Source organism: Triturus cristatus, chromosome 2_2 (genome assembly GCF_964204655.1).
Source record: "Triturus cristatus chromosome 2_2, aTriCri1.1, whole genome shotgun sequence".
NCBI classification, from domain to species: Eukaryota; Metazoa; Chordata; class Amphibia; order Caudata; family Salamandridae; genus Triturus; species Triturus cristatus.
The window spans coordinates 677522429-677540129 of record NC_140582.1 but is presented as its reverse complement, the minus strand read 5'-3'; the positions used below and the strand labels follow the sequence as shown (position 1 = coordinate 677540129).

At 50.2% G+C, this 17701-nt stretch overlaps 1 protein-coding gene across 3 annotated transcripts in view; it reads right to left on the bottom strand.

The window, feature by feature from the left end:
- NEIL3 (nei like DNA glycosylase 3) overlaps positions 1-17701 on the bottom strand; it is a 133806-nt gene that overhangs the window by 30724 nt on the left and 85381 nt on the right. The window lies entirely within an intron of this gene.

The following is a 17701-nucleotide window of genomic DNA, read 5'->3' as shown; positions in this document are numbered from 1 at the left end:
TGTGGTTGTGGGTGTGTTTGGTTGTGGGTGTGTGTGGTTGCGGGTGTTTGTGTATGTGGTTGTGTGTTTGGTTGGGTGTGGTTGTGTGTTTGGTTGTGTGTGGTTGTGTGTGTGTGGTTGTGTGTGTGTGGTTGTGTGTTTGTGTGTGTGTTTGGGTGTGTGTGTGTTTGTGGTTGTGTGTGTGGTTGTGGTTGTGTGTGTGGTTGTGGTTGTGTGTGTGGTTGTGGGTGTGGTTGTGTGGGTGTGGGTGTGTGTGGTTGCAGGTGTGGTTGTGTGGGTGTGGTTGTGTGTGGTTGTGTGTGGTTGTGTGTGTTTGTGTGTGGTTGTGGGTGTGGTTGTGCGTGTGGTTGTGTGTGTGGTTGTGTGTGGGGTTGTGTGTGGGGTTGTGTGTGGTTGTGTGTGTGGTTGTGTGTGTGTGGTTGTGTGTGTGGTGGTTGTGTGTGTGTGGTTGTGTGTGTGGTGGTGTGGGTGTGTGTGGTTGTGGGTGTGTGTGGTTGCAGGTGTGTGTGGTTGCAGGTGTGGTTGTGTGTTTGGTTGTGTGTTTGGTTGGGTGTGGTTGTGTGTTTGGTTGTGTGTGGTTGTGTGTGTGTGGTTGTGTGTGTGGTTGTGTGTGGTTGTGTGTGGGGTTGTGTGTGTGGTTGTAGTTGTGTGTGGGTTTGTGTGTGGGGTTGTGTGTGTGTGTGGTTGTGAGTGTGTGGTTGTGTGTGTGGTTGTGTGTGTGGTTGTATGTGTGGTTGTATATGTGGTTGTGTGTGTGGTTGTGGTTGTTTGTGTGTGTGTGGTTGTGTGTGTGGTTGTGTGTGTGACTCATACTAAAAGCATATCAAAATAAAGGAACACAAACATCGAGCTTGTGGAAAGAGAAAGCACATTGTTAGTCAAACGGGCGCAGCAAAGCATTAACACAACAACATGTTCTTTGATGTTCTTTGAACAAGAACATCAAAGGGGCGCCGCAAAAGTGATCGCGGGCAAAAGTGAAAGTGATCGCGGGGGCTTAATGAGCATGATGAGGTTTTCCATATGGTGCCTCTGCTCGAAAGCGCGCACCCGCGCACATGCACTGTAGCTCTAGGCTGGCCATGGTAGCATTTATTGAGCCCTCACTAAAAGTCTCGCCAGACCAGCGCATGTGCTGGGTCAGGCGAGACCTAAAAACTAGAGTCTGAAAACACCCTTGTCTACCAAGCGTTCAGCATAATTGGTGTAGATGTGAAAGGCTTGGCAACTCTTTTAGTGACTTTGGCAGTGCAGTATGTCCCATGTTAGAGTGTCTATCCACTTGGTAAGCGAAGAAATGCTCAGGTGAAATTCAGGAAATTTTATTTTACAATGTATGAGAAATGGCTTGCAGTGATGCAAAGAAATGGCACTTCACCAACAATGGCATTTGAAGTCAATGAAGCCTCACTGTGGTACTCTGCACAAGTTCTAGAGCCCTTTCAGAAAGGGGATTTTTCTCTGCACTTTCAAAAGTGCTGCTTCATTTTTGCCCACTTTAATAACTTGGAGGGCATATATGCTCAGTTCAACGCATTTGTTGCAGAACCTGTCCCATAGAATCACAATCTTCAGGTGCACCAGTATTGGCATGGAAAGCTTTGTCAGTAACCAGAGTTAGCAAATTGTGTACTGGCTGTTTTGACTTGGCCCGTCTCAAGTGCCAACGTTGAGAGGGCCTTTTCACAGAAAAAGGTTTATATGGGAAGGAAAGAATGAGCGCTTGTGACCAAAGACTGACTGAAAGAGTATTGTTTGGTGTACTACAATAAGTTTGATTTGTAAAAATGTATTTGGGCCCCATGTACACTGTCTAGATATAACATGCACTATCAGTGCAGAAAGCAATAATAAAAGCAAAATGTTCCATAAAAAACCAAGAAACACTTTGTTGTTTTTAATGGCACGAAAATGTGTAACCACTGTTTTTAAGGTATTGAAATCAATTGAAAACACTGAAAAAACTCCACTAGAATTTACCAAAAATAGAAACTGAAAACAGGAAAGCCTGAACATAACAGACAATCAAATAATGTTTTATTACCTTTAACTTTTTCCCCATTGTCAGATCCGTTTGAAGTCTGAGATTACTGCACTGAGCTTAATTTGCTAAAAGCCATTCAAATACCACACTAATTTATTAACTAGTGTAGCGTCTTTCCAGCCTGGGTACCCATGCCACACATGGAGCTTAGTTTTAGTCTTTATTCTGATGTGTGTAACTGCGAACCCAAAATTGTAAAACAAGCTTTCATGGTATTGCACTCTGACACCTATGTCATAGCTCTACAAAGTCGGTTAGGAGCCAAAAGGGTTGCGTCATAAAATATCGCAAGTCACTACAACTAGCACCAATGTTATTAGCAAATAACACTTTGACACATACCATTTAACTCTGCCCCTCCATAATGGATTTTAATGAACCTCAATACATTGAGGGCAAGCTAACTGACATGGTTTTACCCATTTCATGTAGTTCTTTGATGAGGAACCAAATAGTTTTTAGAACCTCCTATCCCCAAACCCTTTACATTTGCTCATCGTTAATTGATCACCATAAAACCAAACATGCCGTTGGACGGCTAAATTTCATGCAGTTTCGTGAAATGGAAGAGCAATTTATTCACCTTCAGTAATGCATTTTCTGGTACAGACTCTAACATCAGATTCCTTACCATAGAATATTCCTTAGGCTTCAGAATGGATCCAGAAAATGCTCTGGTGGAATGAGCCTGCAAACCGTCAGGAGGCTGTTTCTTAGCCAACGCATCGCAGATTTTTATGCAGAGCACAATCCAATGGAAGAAGGCCCGTTTTTGCGCTACCTTGCCTTTTTTCGCTCCAGCGAACCCAATGAAAACTGGTTGTCAACCCAGTGTTATTTGGTGTGATCAATGTAAAAGCAGATCTTGTTTGGGGTATAAACAACAAAGCCTCTCCTCCTACTGAGAAGGATGAGGTGGTGTGTAAAATATCTGTAACGTAATGTTTTGGCTGTCATGGGAGGGGGTTAGCACCTTCGGCAGGGAGGAATCCCGGGTCCAAAGAACCAGTTTGTCTGGGTAGAATCTGTTGTAATGGGACTGAACCGAAAGCTCCCTCAACCGCCTTGCCGATGTAACTGCCACTAGGAAGGCAGGCTTAAGTGTCAAAAGCCTCAAGAGAAAACTGTGCATGGGTTCCAAAGGGGAACACTAAGAAAATGTAAGACCACATTAAGGTACCACTGGGGCATAATAAAAAGGGTATGGGGGAACAGATATTGCAAGCTCTTAAGAAAACGTGCCACAGCAGGTGACAAACAGAGAGGGCGGGTCTGGCAACTTCAAAAAAAGCCCAAATGACAAAGGTAACCTTTACAGGGCCCAGAGCAAGACCTTACTGGGCTAGGGGAATATAAATAGTAGCACATCTAACAGGGAAGCGACACGTGTGTCAATTTGTCATGAGAAGCACTAAGCCACACAATGGTAGGAGTATATGATCTTTGACGAGGCAAGTCTGCCTGCCAGAATTACATCACAGGTTTTGGAAGGAAGATTAAAAACACTCAACTATCCCCACTCAATCTCCAGGCATGTAAGTGTAGATTGCCCAGGTTTGAGTATAGGACCCTTCTCTATTGCTGCAACAGGATATCCTCCTGAAGAGGCAGCCTGATCAGAGGACAAACGCACATGCCCAGGAGTTTAGTCTGGAGCCACAAGACTGACTTGTGCCCGCCCAGACGGTCCTGATCTTCTTGTAAACTCGGGGCAGGAGTGGAATCAGCGGAAGTCCTATAGGATTCCAGAGTTACACTCTAAATGGAAGGCATCTCCAAGCGAGAGATGCTTTGGAAACTCCAGCACAAAAAACTACTGACATGAAAGTCATCTTTGAGCAAGAGACACTTTGCAAATTCCAACGCACAAAACTGTTGACAATGCATGTACTGAGAGAATAGAAACTGATCAAGCCATGGTTCTCTCCATTGTTTGAAAAGACCTTGCTTCAGATGCAGACATCATTCATGATTTGCTGGGCATCGACCACTGAGTTAGTCTATCCTGACCTTTAGAGATCCCACTAGGTGGTGCATGACCAGGAATATGTCGTGCATTCCAGCCAAATCCAGAGGCGGCGGGACTCCATACACAGGGTCCATGACTCCACTCTGTACTGTTTGTTGCGATAGCACACAGCTGTGGTGTTGCCTGTGAACACCCGAACCAGCCTTCCCCTGATGAATGCAAGAAGGCTTTCAATGCCAAGCAGATAGTCCTCAGCTCATAAAGATTAATATTGAGCTAAGACCCCATCAGAGACCTGAGTGGTCTGCACCTCCCCCAGGTGGCCAAACCAAGCCAGAAGTGATGCATCTGTCACCACCTTCAGCTCTGGCTGGGGAAGGAAGAGGAGTCTGAGCTAATTGCAGTTTGTCAACCACTACTGCAAATCTGAAACACTTTGGAGAAATTCCAATGGTGCTGGGCCCACTGAGACTTCAGGTCCCATTGCAAAGCCTGCATGTGCCATCTGGCGTGTTTCACCAGCAGGATGCATGAGGCCATCAGACCCATTAACCTTAGAGTTCCAATACAGAGGCTAAAACATTGAGATAACAACCAGTGTGTCCTAGACTCTTTTCTCCAGAGGATAGGCGTGGAACTGCACCGTGTCCAGATCTAAGGAGGAGTCAGATGGGTCTTTGGCATGTTGATGTACAAGTTACTTACCTTCGGTAACGATGTATCTGGTAGAGACGATTCTAGCCGCAGATTCCTTAACGTATAATTATCCCCAGGCGTGAGACTGGACCCGGAAAACGTTCTTACCCAGCATCTCTGCGTGCCGGGGGCGGTACCACGCGAATCCGCCCCGACGTCCTCCGCTGACGTGACATCAGCGAGGTCAGTTTGCTTCGGAGAACTTTTCCCCGCCACAAAGCGAAGCCATCACAACAAAACGGAGGAGAGCATGAGAACAGTGTGCGAAAAAACCAGAGAAACAAAAAGAGAGAGAGACAAAAGGTGAGGAACAGCACTAGTTGGTATCGAGGCGCCAGGAGGCTACAACAGGAAAGCCAAAGCAGGGAAAGAGCAGAGCACCTCTGAGGAACAACTGTGCAAGCCAAGGTGATAGCACCAGGCAGCACAAAAGTACCAGAAGGCCGCAGCAGTAAAGCCACAGCGGGGAAAGCGTAAAACAACACTCCGTGGAACCACCATGCAAGCCAAGGCGATAGCCAGTCTTGAGGCACAAGTTTTGGAAAGCGCCGTAAGACAAAAGAGAGAGAGACTGCAACCACAGACCACACAGCAAAGGGCCACAAGCCCGGAACGGAGGAGCAACAGCAACTCACCCCCAGACTACACAGTCAAGGAGGGCCATAACCCCTGAAAGGAGCAGGAGGCCAAGGACAGGCAAAAGAACCCCCAACGTAGAAGACCGCAAGGGGATCAGAAATTGTAACAACAAAGGGAAAAATAGCAATAGCAGGCCCCTACACTGGAGAGAAACCAGCTGGAGGGAAGCCCGACAGGCAGAAAACGAAAAGGACCCCCACAGAAGACAAGCCACCCAGAGGGAGGCAAGCACAGAAAATCAAGCTGAGGCTCCTCGCAGAACAGGGAGGAAGGGCGGGTCGTGAAGGAATCTGCAGCTAGAATCGTCTCTACCAGATACATCGTTACAGAAGGTAAATAACTTGTACATCTGATAGAGACTACTAGCCGCAGATTCCTTAACGTAGAATAGATACCCTAGCCATACCCAAAAGTGAGGAGGGCCTGCGAGAGAGCCTCCCCACCAGGAGAGACCCAGGGCCCCAGTAGGGGACATGTCACAAGGACAAGAAGGAAAAGGCCAGGATATCCTAAGCCCAACCAAGGGAGAGAGCCCAACACCCCGCAGGAGCACACAGTGCCCTAAAAGCCTCAAGGAACACAAGGACCACCTCGAACCCAGTGAGAAGAGGTAGAACAAGAGGCAGGGCCCAACTTAAGAAACACATGCACAGAGATAGAAAGAGCTGAATACACCTTGGCCGCAAGCAGCGGGCAAGGCCGGAACGGCGCCACCGCCAGCAGCACAGGCGGAAGAAAAGCACCGGTGCGCAAAGCCCCAGCGGAACCAGAGGCAGGGGCGCAAGGAAACACATCAAGAGCACAACGGTGGAGTCTAACAAGCTGTCCTTCACGGGCACGCGCCGCCAGCAACAGGCAACACCACGGAACAGCGCACTCAGGAAAAGGCAGACGCCAGCCGAAGGCAGAGGCCAGGGAGGACCAGGACACACCCCAAGGAAGGGGCCGGGCCAGAAAATAACACACAGACCCACGAAGAAGTGGAAGAACCGGCAGAAAATAATATAAAGACGGAAAATGGGCCCAAGCCGGCCACCGGAACACAGAGGCCCAGGAAAGCCAAACCCTCTGGAGCATCAGGCCGAGGGCCAAGCCAAAACACAGGACAAAAGTGCGGAACTGCCACAATACAATGCCGCAGACAGCAGGCCAGACCGGCCGAGTGACATGGTGACAAGAAGGATGGACCTAGCGCAAGCTGCTCCAAGACAATTGGCAAGAAGATCGCACCTGCGACATATCGTGACGCCACAGAGAGCAAGGAACCCAAAAGGGTGACCACACCTCCCCAGCACATGACAGAGCTATGTAATCGCTACAAGTACCCCACATAGGGTAGGTTATGTCCCAAGAACCATGGGAACACCTCTTAGGAAAAAATTTCCACAGCAGAGGACAAAACAGAAAGACCTGCAGAAAAAAACCTGCAGACGGCTTACCAAGCAGCCAATAAAGAAGAGACAGAAGGCCTAATCTCAGGGTTTACCGGGCTTACCAACAACCAAAGCCATAAGTCAACAAAGGGTCGGACCAGCAGCCAACAGCACCAAGGGCCCAACAAAAGGACCCCAAGGCACATCAACCAGACAGAACACACAACCTGGGCTACCCGTTACAAGGCCCCAGGAAAACAACGGGAGAACACCTCCCAAAACACAGACCGACAGTCAGGTCACTGAGGGGGAGGAGGAGGGCGAAGCCCCGCATGAAACCTCTGAATGGCAGAATCCGCAGGGGCGTGGAACAACAGAGCGCCATCAAAGAGAAGGTCAACCAGCCATTCTCTAACGTTCTCAGGGAAAACACTATCCCGTAGCCAGGCATGGCGACAAAGGGCCACCGAAGTAGCCATGGTACAACCAAGCACCTCCGAAACGTCCAGAGCCGAGCGAAGAATCTACGACGCCAGGTCACGGCCATCCAACACATGGTGTCGCAGATCAACGCAGGTACCCTCCTGAGAAGCGGAAGACATAAAGGACTCCGCCGAGTCCCATAAGCAAGAAGTGGCTCTGGCCAACACACAAAGAGTGTTATGAGCCCGCAAAGCAGCCTTGGAGGAGGCAAAGATGTTGCGCCCCCAGAAATCTAACCAGCGGGCCTCCCGTGATGGGGTAGACAACACCGATGGCTAAGAGGGAAAGGCAGTCTGTAAAAGAGGGCCCCTGGTAGAAGGGTGGAGGGAAAGACAGACAAGATCATGCGGAGCAGGACGGTGGTGGTGCAGAAGTGGCTGGGGCACAGGGTCACCCGTGGCAGGATGCCCTACGCCCCCAAAAGAGAATTGTGGAGCTAAGCCTCGAAGGGAAGAAGCAGCTCCCGTCCACCAGAGCCCTGATGGAGAACCTCCAGCAGATGATCCGTGGGGAAATGGGCAGCTGGATCGCCCATGCGTAAGATTCCCGCAGCCGTGGAAACAGCCCGAGCGAAGGCAGCACTCTCCTCCGCAGGACCCCGCGGCGGGGAAAGCAGTTCCTCCGTCCCCCAGCCCAACCGGAGGAAGGAAAAGCCAAGCCCGGAAAGGGGGAAGGTGGACCGATCAATGGGGGACCTGAGGTGCCTCCGGCGAAGACTGCGGGCGCGGAGACAGTGAAGAGCCATCCTAAGAGGACGCCGGGGAAAAAGCCACGACGAGGTGACCTTACTCCGGAGAAGATAAAACCAACAATCGCCGAACCTCTGGGGAAGAGGGGGCATCCGAAGACGAATCAAGGACCTGGCATCGGCCCGGCGCCGTAGAGTCCACCACCGGCGTCACGTCAACATCGAGTGGTGCCTAAGGGGACACCTGAACGACCTCCGCCACAACACGCGGCGCAGGAGCCCGAGGCGGGTTCGGAGCCGGGGCGGCTAAGGAACGGTGCTGAAAAGGCATCAACTCAACCTCCGACGAGGCAGCCGCCCGCGTGGAGCGACGAGGGGGGCCCGGGGACATGCCCCGACCCCTAGCCGGCCCCTGCGGCGCCACCAAGCCAGCAGTCGCCGGCACCTGAGCCGCGTCACCTCGGCCTCGGACAAGGCCACCGCCTGCCCAGAGGACTGAGAGGGACTCGAAGACACGCCCCAAGCCCCGGCAACCTCCCGCGACACCACAGGGACCCTCGTGGGGGTTTGCGGTGAGGCAGAGGCGCCGTGGTCTGAAGGAGGGAACCCCGAAGGGCAGCACCCTGACAGCACCACAACTTCAGAACCTGTCGGCGCCGAAGCCACTGGCGACGCCGCAGAAGTCCCCGCACGCAGCAAGGGATCCACAGACGTCCCAGGAAGAGAAGGAGAAGAGGGAAGAGCCAAAGAGGCCTGCAAGGCCGCTGCATAGGCCTCCATCTGAGCTCTGGTCGTGTCCGTGCCAGGGACCGGCGGATAGGGTGGCGACGCACGGGGCGGCACCACCCGCAGAGAACCCGCGCCCCCAACAGGCCGGGGACCGGGCCTCGGGGACAAACCAACACTTACCAACAGGTGAGCAACGCACTTGCGGCCTGGGAGAGGGACGATGTTGGAGACGGAAGCGGCGGGTCTTGAAGCCTTCCGTGGCGAATGGGCGCGGCGACGCCGCCGACCAGGACATGCATGCCAAAAGGAGTTTCATCCGGTACTCCCGCCGGGACTTCAGCTTCATTTGCTGACACGCCTCACAGTCAGTGGAGTCGTGGTGCTCCACCAAACACCACACGCAGATGGGGTGAGGATCCGTCGCCGACATCTGGCGCGCGCAAGACAAGCAGGTCTTGAAGCCCGAAGGCATTCGCACAGTGTTCAAGAAAAACGCTCAAAGCGGAAAAAGAAGGCCTGAAACAGGCCAGGAACACTATTCGGATACGCGATGCACGTGGAAAAGAAGAAAACTGACATCAGCGCGCCGGGGTGGGGCTTATGTGACCTCGCTCACGTCACGCCCGCAGAGGACGTCGGGGTGGAGTTGCGAGGTACCACCCCCCGGTGCGCAGAGATGCTGGGCAAGAAAGTTTTCCGGGTCCAGTCTCATGCCTGGGGATAATTATACGTTACGGAATCTGCAGATAGTAGTCTCTAACAGATAGTGAACCCCAGCAAATGGAGGAGGTCCGCCTTAGTCTGTAGGTGGGAGACAATTGCCTGGGCTGAACTTGTCTTCAGCAGCCAGTCATCAAGGTAGGAAAAAACTGGAATACCTGACCTTCGAAGGCGTACTGCAACCATTGCCATCAATTTACTGAACACCAGAAGGGCACTGGTGAGGCCAAAAGGGAGCACTGCAAAATGAAAATGATCCCAGAGATAACGCCTTTGGGCCTGCAGGACAGCAATGCGGAAATAGGAGTACTGGAGGTCCAACACTACCATCCTGCTGAACAGGTGATGCCATCAAATGGCATGTCCATCAGAGCCAATAGGACATCCGCTGAAAACACAACTGACCTCAGCCAAGTGTAGCAGTGAAGTGCCACCGTAGAGGCAATAGCACTGCCCAATGAGTTGGTAGTGCATCCCTGCCATCCAGAATAGCCTGGTTCAGTATGGCTCAGGCCTCATCCAAGACCATGAGCAGCATTTGTGCAACAGTGTCCCACAAGCTGTGGGTGTACTGGCCCAAGAGGTATGAAGTGTTCACCAACTGCAATGCAAGGCTGTTGAAGAAAATTATCTTCCTCAAGGTGTCCAGCCTCTTGTATTCCCTATACGGTGGAGTGGTAGGGAACGTGCTTGGATTAATTAGGCAGTCGAGGCCTGCAGCACCAGGCTCCTGGGTGTGGGAAACCGGGTACCCAGGGGCAGGGCAATGGTGACCGGCAATCATCCGGTGTATTGGAAAACCTGTGCGGGACTCGGCCCAAGGACAATGACCGCGAAGGGCTTTGCTAAAGCGAAGCGGGAGTTCCGCAGGGGATAGCCCCGGTTGAACCATCTCCGTCAAAATGTCAGCCTTGGCCTGGACAGAAAAGTGCTGCAGATAGAGGACTTCTGCTGCCCTCCTCACCACCTTGGTGAAGGAAGCGCCCTCTTCCATAGCAGGGGTGAGACAAGGTCAGAATCTCAGCTCCTCATACTAGTTGTCCTGGTAGGAGCGGGTAAATTCATTTGAAGCATTAAGAAAATGATAGGCGTTGTCATTGCCACCCCCAAAATCCAATTCCACACTGGGCCTGTCAAACGACAGGGGTAGTTGTCCAAACCAGATGGAGGACATGGTCCCAGCGGCGCTGAAGTGGACGCTGAACCACGCTCAGGTGGCACCGTCTCCCAGTCATACAGGACAATGGGTTCTGTGTCATTGGGTGTGGAGTCTGGAGGGCATGATTCAACGAAGGACCCAGCCTCAATGCCGGAGTCAGTATGGAGGGCCCTGCCGGTGCATCTCTCAGGCTCCATGGGTCAAGAAAGCACAGCAGAGGGAGTCAGTGGCCCATAGAAGCAGTGCATGGCAACATAGAACTCCTTGAGATCAGGAGGAGTTGCTCAGGCTCTCGGGAATTCAGGGATGTGTGGGGCAGACCTGGCCCCTGGCTTCTCAGAAGCGAGGTTTAAAGGGGGAAGATGTCGCTTGTTTTGACTTCTTTTTTGTGCTTCTTTGACTTACTCAACTTCGACAACTTAGACTTTAAAGATGACCGATCGCAAGTCCGACTCTGTGACAGGGCTCAAAATCTTGCTCAGGGTCAGACCGGGAACAAGGCGGTGCCTTCATTGCTTGCTCCCTGATCTCCTTCAGGTACATCGACCCACATTCGGCACAGTCGTGGTCTGACACCAGGCACCAAAGACATACCCAAGTGGGCATCAGAAACAGACATCTGTCTGCGACATTCCCCAAAAGGTTTAAAGCTCATAGGTTTGCTGGGGGACACGCCCTTAACACACTTGGAGCAACAGCTCAACAAAAAAAAAAGTCAACAGAAAGGTTGAAACGGCCGGTAAAAGATGACTGAGTAGCTCTCTGGATCCATGCTGTTGGCATGGAAAGACAGGAACTGATGTCAGTGCGCCAGGGTGGCGCCTAAATAGGCATCAAGCATGCCACTTATGCCATAGACTACGTTGACACAGAGCTGCCAACGCCATCTACCAGAATTCAGAGGTAGTGCTCAAGATTTTCCGGACCCAGTCTGACGACTGGGGAACATTATTTTCAAAACGGGGTACGGAGTTCCTCAGATACAGGAAGAAAGAGATGAGGACCAAGAAGGGGACCAGAATTAGTCACCAATTGGTTATAAGGAAGAGTTGAGGGGAGGGCCAGGGGAGTGCCCTTTGCGGAACTAGAGCTCTCACACACCCAGCAAGCTAGGTGTCATGCTTCATCATATGAGCACTGCCCCTCGTCAAGTCGGCGCTGCAATCCTTGACGGGCTCCCGAAACCGGGGCTCTTTATCGGGGATCTTTTGTTCCTGCCGATATGTGCTTGGGGGTGAGGGGCCTAGTGTAATGGATGTAGCAGGAAATGGAAGTGTTATAAAAGGTTAGTCAGTCCTAATCATGTTTTTATTCTGAAGGTAGACTACCCTATTAAAATTGGTGTAGAGTGGCTAAGTCATAGAATTAAGGTGTCTTGAAACTTTCTCCCCCGTTATTTACTACGCTGGGTACCACGAGCCATGACAGACCTCCGGTCCTGTGCTCCGTGACAATGGGAGACAGAAGCGTAGGGAAAATTAGCAGCATGGCCTCCTTGAAGGCCTCTATATGCTGCATGGTCGGCAGAGGAGCATCAGGACCATCTGAGGAATTGGCTCCATGACTGGAGATCTCAATGGAGAATGACTGACAACTTTACGCTCTGGAGCTCTTTGTCTTGAAAGATAAAGCGTGGGATGGGGTTGAGTCCTGCTCTGTTTTTTTTATGCTTGCATTTGGACATAGACTTACAATAGGACTTTGGGGGTCACAGGGACAGACCCATAACTTAGAGCAAGAGCTAAGTGAAGGCCGCAACTCCTTCTTGTGTTCAGTGATGTACAACTTCGTTTTACCATCTCGGATCGTCTTTGGGTGTATTAGGGTAAGTTTATCACACAACTTAGAGAAGTGTCCTGAGCTGAGTCACCAAAGGCACACCTCATGTAGGTCTGTGATTGACATCTGCTTCCTGCAGTTGTGGCACAGCTTGCATAGTGTTTTTGGTGGGCACATCATTCCATAGCACACAGTGGAAAGGTTTTGGAGTAATCAGAAAAGGTAAAAAGTGGAGCTCTGGATCCACATCAGAAAGAACGGAACTGTAAGTGTGCAGGGATGCTGCTTGTATGAGGCTTTGCTCTATCACTTTGGGCAGAATGGAAACAGTGATGAGACACACAACGCCACCTCATTGCACGGCTGGAGGACTGCTACAAAATGTTATGAATCTAATCTGGCATCTGGGGGCATAGATAGTCAAACGTGAGTAACGTATAGTTTACCTGTCGGTGTAGTTTTGCAGCTTGAAGAGTTTCACTATGCTGTGCATTATTCCGCCATCTAGTGGTTGGGTCCAGAATTGTAGTATTTCTTCTCTTTTTTTTCGTGGCCCAGGTGGGTGTCGACATACCACCATTTGGTGTCCTTCGTGACGTCGACGCGCTTCCTCCGGAAGCTCCCATCTTTGGTCGCCATCTTCGGATTCTTTTTTCTCTTTCTTGTGGTACTTTTCTTCATCAAACCTTTTAAGTCTGCTCCCCTTTATCCTCCTGTCTCATCTTTCCGGCGGAGGAGGGTGGGTTCGCTAGTGAATCCAGAAAGTCTTCAAGCAGCAAAACTACACCGACAGGTTAGAAACGATACGTTTTGCAGCGTGAATCTTTCTGGATTCACTATGCTGTGCATAGACTTTGTAGCGGTTTGTCCTTAAAGTGGTGGTTGGGTGGAAGATGAGCACTGGTTACTGAAAATGTGTTGCAAGACGTTCTGACCCACTTGCGCTTCTTTGTTCATTTGGATATCCACACAATAGTGCTTTGTGAACGTGTGCACTGAAGACCATGTAGCCGCTTGGCAAATGTCTTGTATTGGTGTGTTGGCTAGAAACGCAATTGTTGCTCCTTTCATCCTTGTTGAGTGAGCATGAGCTGCTCCTTGTAATGGTTGCGCTGCCTGTTTGTGGCAGAGCAGAATGGTTTCTGCAATCCATCGTGCAATGGTATTTTTGGTAACTGGTCGTCCCAAAAAACTGCTGGCAAAGGATACAAAGAATTGTTTTGTTTTCCTGCACTCTTTTGTCCTTTCCATATAGTGCATCACTGCCCTCCTGGCCTCTAGTGTGTGTAAGGCCCTCTCTGACCTTGTGGAAGGTTTTTGGAAAACAAAACGGTATTTGAATTGTCTGATTGATGTGGAACTTAGACACCACCTTCGGCATGAAATGCGGGTCTGTTCTCATGACAATCCTATCACTGTGTATTTGCAGGTAGGGCTCTTGGAGCGTTAGCGCTTGTAATTCACTTACTGCTCGCAGTGATGTGATAGCTACTAGGAAGGCTGTCTTTAGCGTGAGCATATGCAGTGTAGCTTAGTGAATAGGCTCAAATGGTGCCTTCATCAGTTGTGTTAGCACTACATTGAGGTTCCATGCTGGTGCTGGCATTGTTTTTGGAGGTGCGATCCTTTTTGCTCCTTCTAGGAATCTTTTTACCACCTGTGAGGTGAAGAAACTTTTCCCTGTTTCTCCTCTTGTGTAACCCACAATTGCCGCTAAGTGGACCCTTGGATCCTTAGTTCGCTCAGAATTTAAACAGAGTTTTGTTCATCACCGCTGTAGGAGAGTAGGGTCTGCTTTCTATGTTCACCCCCACTTTTTGCTTTTGCTTTACTGGTTTTCGACTTAGATGTGGCTGTGGGCCTGCTAATCAGACCCACAGCCCTGCTGTTCTCTCTCTAAATTGATACTATGTACTTTAGGTGCATAACCCATTTGGATAGGATCACCTTATTGGCCCCTCTACAGTGTACCCTAGGTACCCAGGCATAGGTGTACCCTAGGCCTACCAGGGGCTGCAGCATGTATTATGCCACCCCTGGCCTGGCCTTCCATTATGACACAACTGGCTGGTCACTCAGCTGGGGCAAGGTAGTGTAATCACTCCTTGCTTAGGTGTAGTATTCCTATACCTAACTTACATATAGACACATGTGTACCTATCAGTCACTCCTATGGCAGGCCTTAACAATCCTGGAGGCAGAGTGCTTGGTAACATGTGAGATGGTGCTCTAGCATGAGCTGAGCCTGTCTGCAGCTTTCGGAACCATGTCCTTATAGCTGTTCTATGATATAGCCTACCATATACTCTTAAAGTGCCTTATAATCTTAAACGGTTATGGTAACTATGGTTTGGCTTTATCAAAACATGTCGTGTAAGGTGTCTAACACTTTGGAATAATACCCCCATCCCATTTCTGGGGATGAGGATATTATCCCTCCCTTCTAGAGGGAGAAGACATATTGTAACCTACTTACCCGGTTAAAAGTTAACCAGAGCCCCAGCATCACAAAATGGATGCTGCTGCCACAGACAAGAGTCTGACCTCCTGCTGCTGGGAGTGATCCCGGCAAGGGAGGCTTGGACAATAGGTTTCCTGCCTTGGGAGGTGCGAGCACCACCCCAGACAGGCCTTAGTGTATTGGGGCAGGGAGGGATGAAAAGAATGAGACATGCCTGGGGCACACAAGGTGTCCCGTGCATAGTCCAGTTCAAACCGGTGCTGGGGCACTCCAGCCCCAGTCCTGGCGCGAAACTGGACAAAGGGAAGGGGGTGTAACCACCCCCCTCCCTGGTCCCACCCATAAGGCGTGACCTAGCAGGTAACCCAGCCCCCCAGATTTGGATAAGAGTGGTAGCTGGGCCCCAGGAGATTAGATTATCCTGAACCTGCAACTTGAACAGAAACTCTGGACCTTCGACATTCGACGAAAGAAGAAGACTGAAGAATCTCCCTTGTGGCCAAGGAGTGGCTACCCTGTGCAAACAGGCACCATCAAGAGACTACCCTTTGCTTTGCTGAAGTTCTACGAGGGACCGACTGCAGAGCCCGACCAGAGCCTTGACTTCCAGACTTCTCCGACCCTGTTCCACATCCACAGCCGAGCTGAGATCCGTGGAGGCGACGAGAGACGTGGGACCGGCTACCTGGGAAAAGTGGCTAGTATCTTCCAGCGCAGCTTCTGAGGCACCCTCGAAGTTGTGCACCGGGGATTGAGAAGCCCCAACCCCAAGCACCATCTGCACCGAAGATCAGCCCCCCACACTCCACGAGTCCTGCGTGGGGCCCTTCTGCATTTTCCTGCTTGCCGCGTCTGTCCGGTTGCTTGCCCGTTGGCTAGCGGCCTTTGTGACGACACACCTTGAAATCTTCACCGCTGGTTTGGCTCCTCCAGACTGGCTCCCGCTTCTTTGCAAAAGAGAAGCACCCCAGACCTTCCTGGTCTGCACCAGAAGCAAGTCCTCCGTTCTTCGTGGGTTCCGCTTGCCAAGGCTTGGTGAGTCCTAGTTCGACGCCGCCGACAGCAAGAGCCTTCGTGGGACAGCTCGCCTCCTGGTCCTGGTCGTCCTCGACGTCTCCTGGTACCCGTGGCTGCAGCGACAAGCTTCACCTTTCACCTGCAATCTTCACGACATCGCCTGGTTCCTTCCTGGTTCCACGTGGTCACTGGCTAGTAACCTTGACTCTGTCCCTTCTGCTGGCAGGTATCCTCTCTTCTTGCTCCCAGCCTTGGGATCCACCGGACACTCTTCACTGACCGCCTGTCAGCAACTTTCCTTCAGGCATCCATAGAAGTCCACGACGAAACCCGACGCAAGTTCACACCTATGCACCCGCAGCCCGTGGGCTAGGTAACTTGGGTACTTCGGTGCTCACAAGGGTAGTGACTATCCTAGGGTCTAGTTTCCGAGTCTCGACTCTCTAGCTGCTTCAGAAGTGTCCTTAAACTGTTAAATTCTAACTGCTAGTAATTCTATCGACTTTTACGCATTACGTGTGAGTGTTTCCACTCTGCACCTGAATCCCGTGGGCCTCCCACTTCCTAACTGTTGCTAGTGTAGTGTAGCCCCAGCGATTCCCTAGGCCTAGGCCTATTCTATTTCCGTGACAGTGGTCCTTATACCACTTCTTTAGTATATGGTTTGCGTGGCCCCTAGGGCCTAACTGTATTACTTACCTGTGTGACTTAATGTATGCTTAAATAAGACTGTGTTGTACTTACCTCTAATCTCATAAAGAGTGCTGAGGGTTTGACTAGAATAAATACACTTTATTTTATATATATATCTGTTGTGGTGTCCTTTCATTTGGTATTCAAGGGATTATATATGGTATCACAGCTGGCTTCACATGCCATTCAGAGTTTAGCCTAAGACTGCTCTTGTCCATGCTACCACTAGGATAGCTGGTCTATAAGGTTGACTTTACAACCAATCACCATAAGGGTTGTTTGGACTGATATAAGGTGTACACTAGAACTAGTGACATCATACATCAGGCCAACTTCTCACAACCGCACCCAGGGAGCTCCCTGTATGCGCATTCTCCTTTGAAACGTCCAATTCTTCGCTGTTCTCTCTTCTGTCGTCGACCTTCTTCCTTACTTTATCTCCGGTGTCTTCCCCGGTGATATATTCTAAAGTTTTCTTCTATTTTTGTCGATTCTTCTCTCCAAAGTTCTTGGAGCTCCTCCACTGTTGATTCAGACCCAACAGCGGAAAAAAGAATCTGAAGATGGCGACCAAAGGAGGGAGCTATCGACGTCACGAAGGACAACAAATGTTGGTATGTCGACACCCACCTTGGCCACGAAAAAAAAAAAAGAGAAGAAATACTACAATTCCGGACCCAACCACTAGATGGCGGAATAATGCACAGCATAGTGAATTCAGAAAGATTCACGCTGCAAAACCTGGGGTTGGAAGTCGCTTTCAGAAGCATGGCATTTTACAAGTTTATATTGAAACAGCATTTTATTCCATGTAGTTCATTACACATTAAGACAGAATGACGAGCACAGAGAATCTCATTCATTATTCATAGACACTAAATGAAGAGAAGGTAAACACTTTTAACTGAGCAAATTACAAAACTTCAGAATTCCCTTTTGATAAAGCAAGTGAGTCAATAGAGAAATGTATTACAAGGCAACTATGCAACGAATCTATAAAATAAATTGTGGGCATGCATGCACAGGGTTAAGTGAATGAGATCTCGTCCCACGCCACGAAGCCCGTCATCCCACTAGTATTCAGCATTTATTTCTGTAAGCTGTCGGAGATGAGTTACCTTGCTGGCTAGCATAACCGTTGAGCACCTAGAAAAATAATGCTACACCTCAGGACACTGAGTCTGAACGGTAATGTATCATTAAAGAAAAAGTACCCATATTGCTAAGAAGCCCTACACATCAAGTATGGAT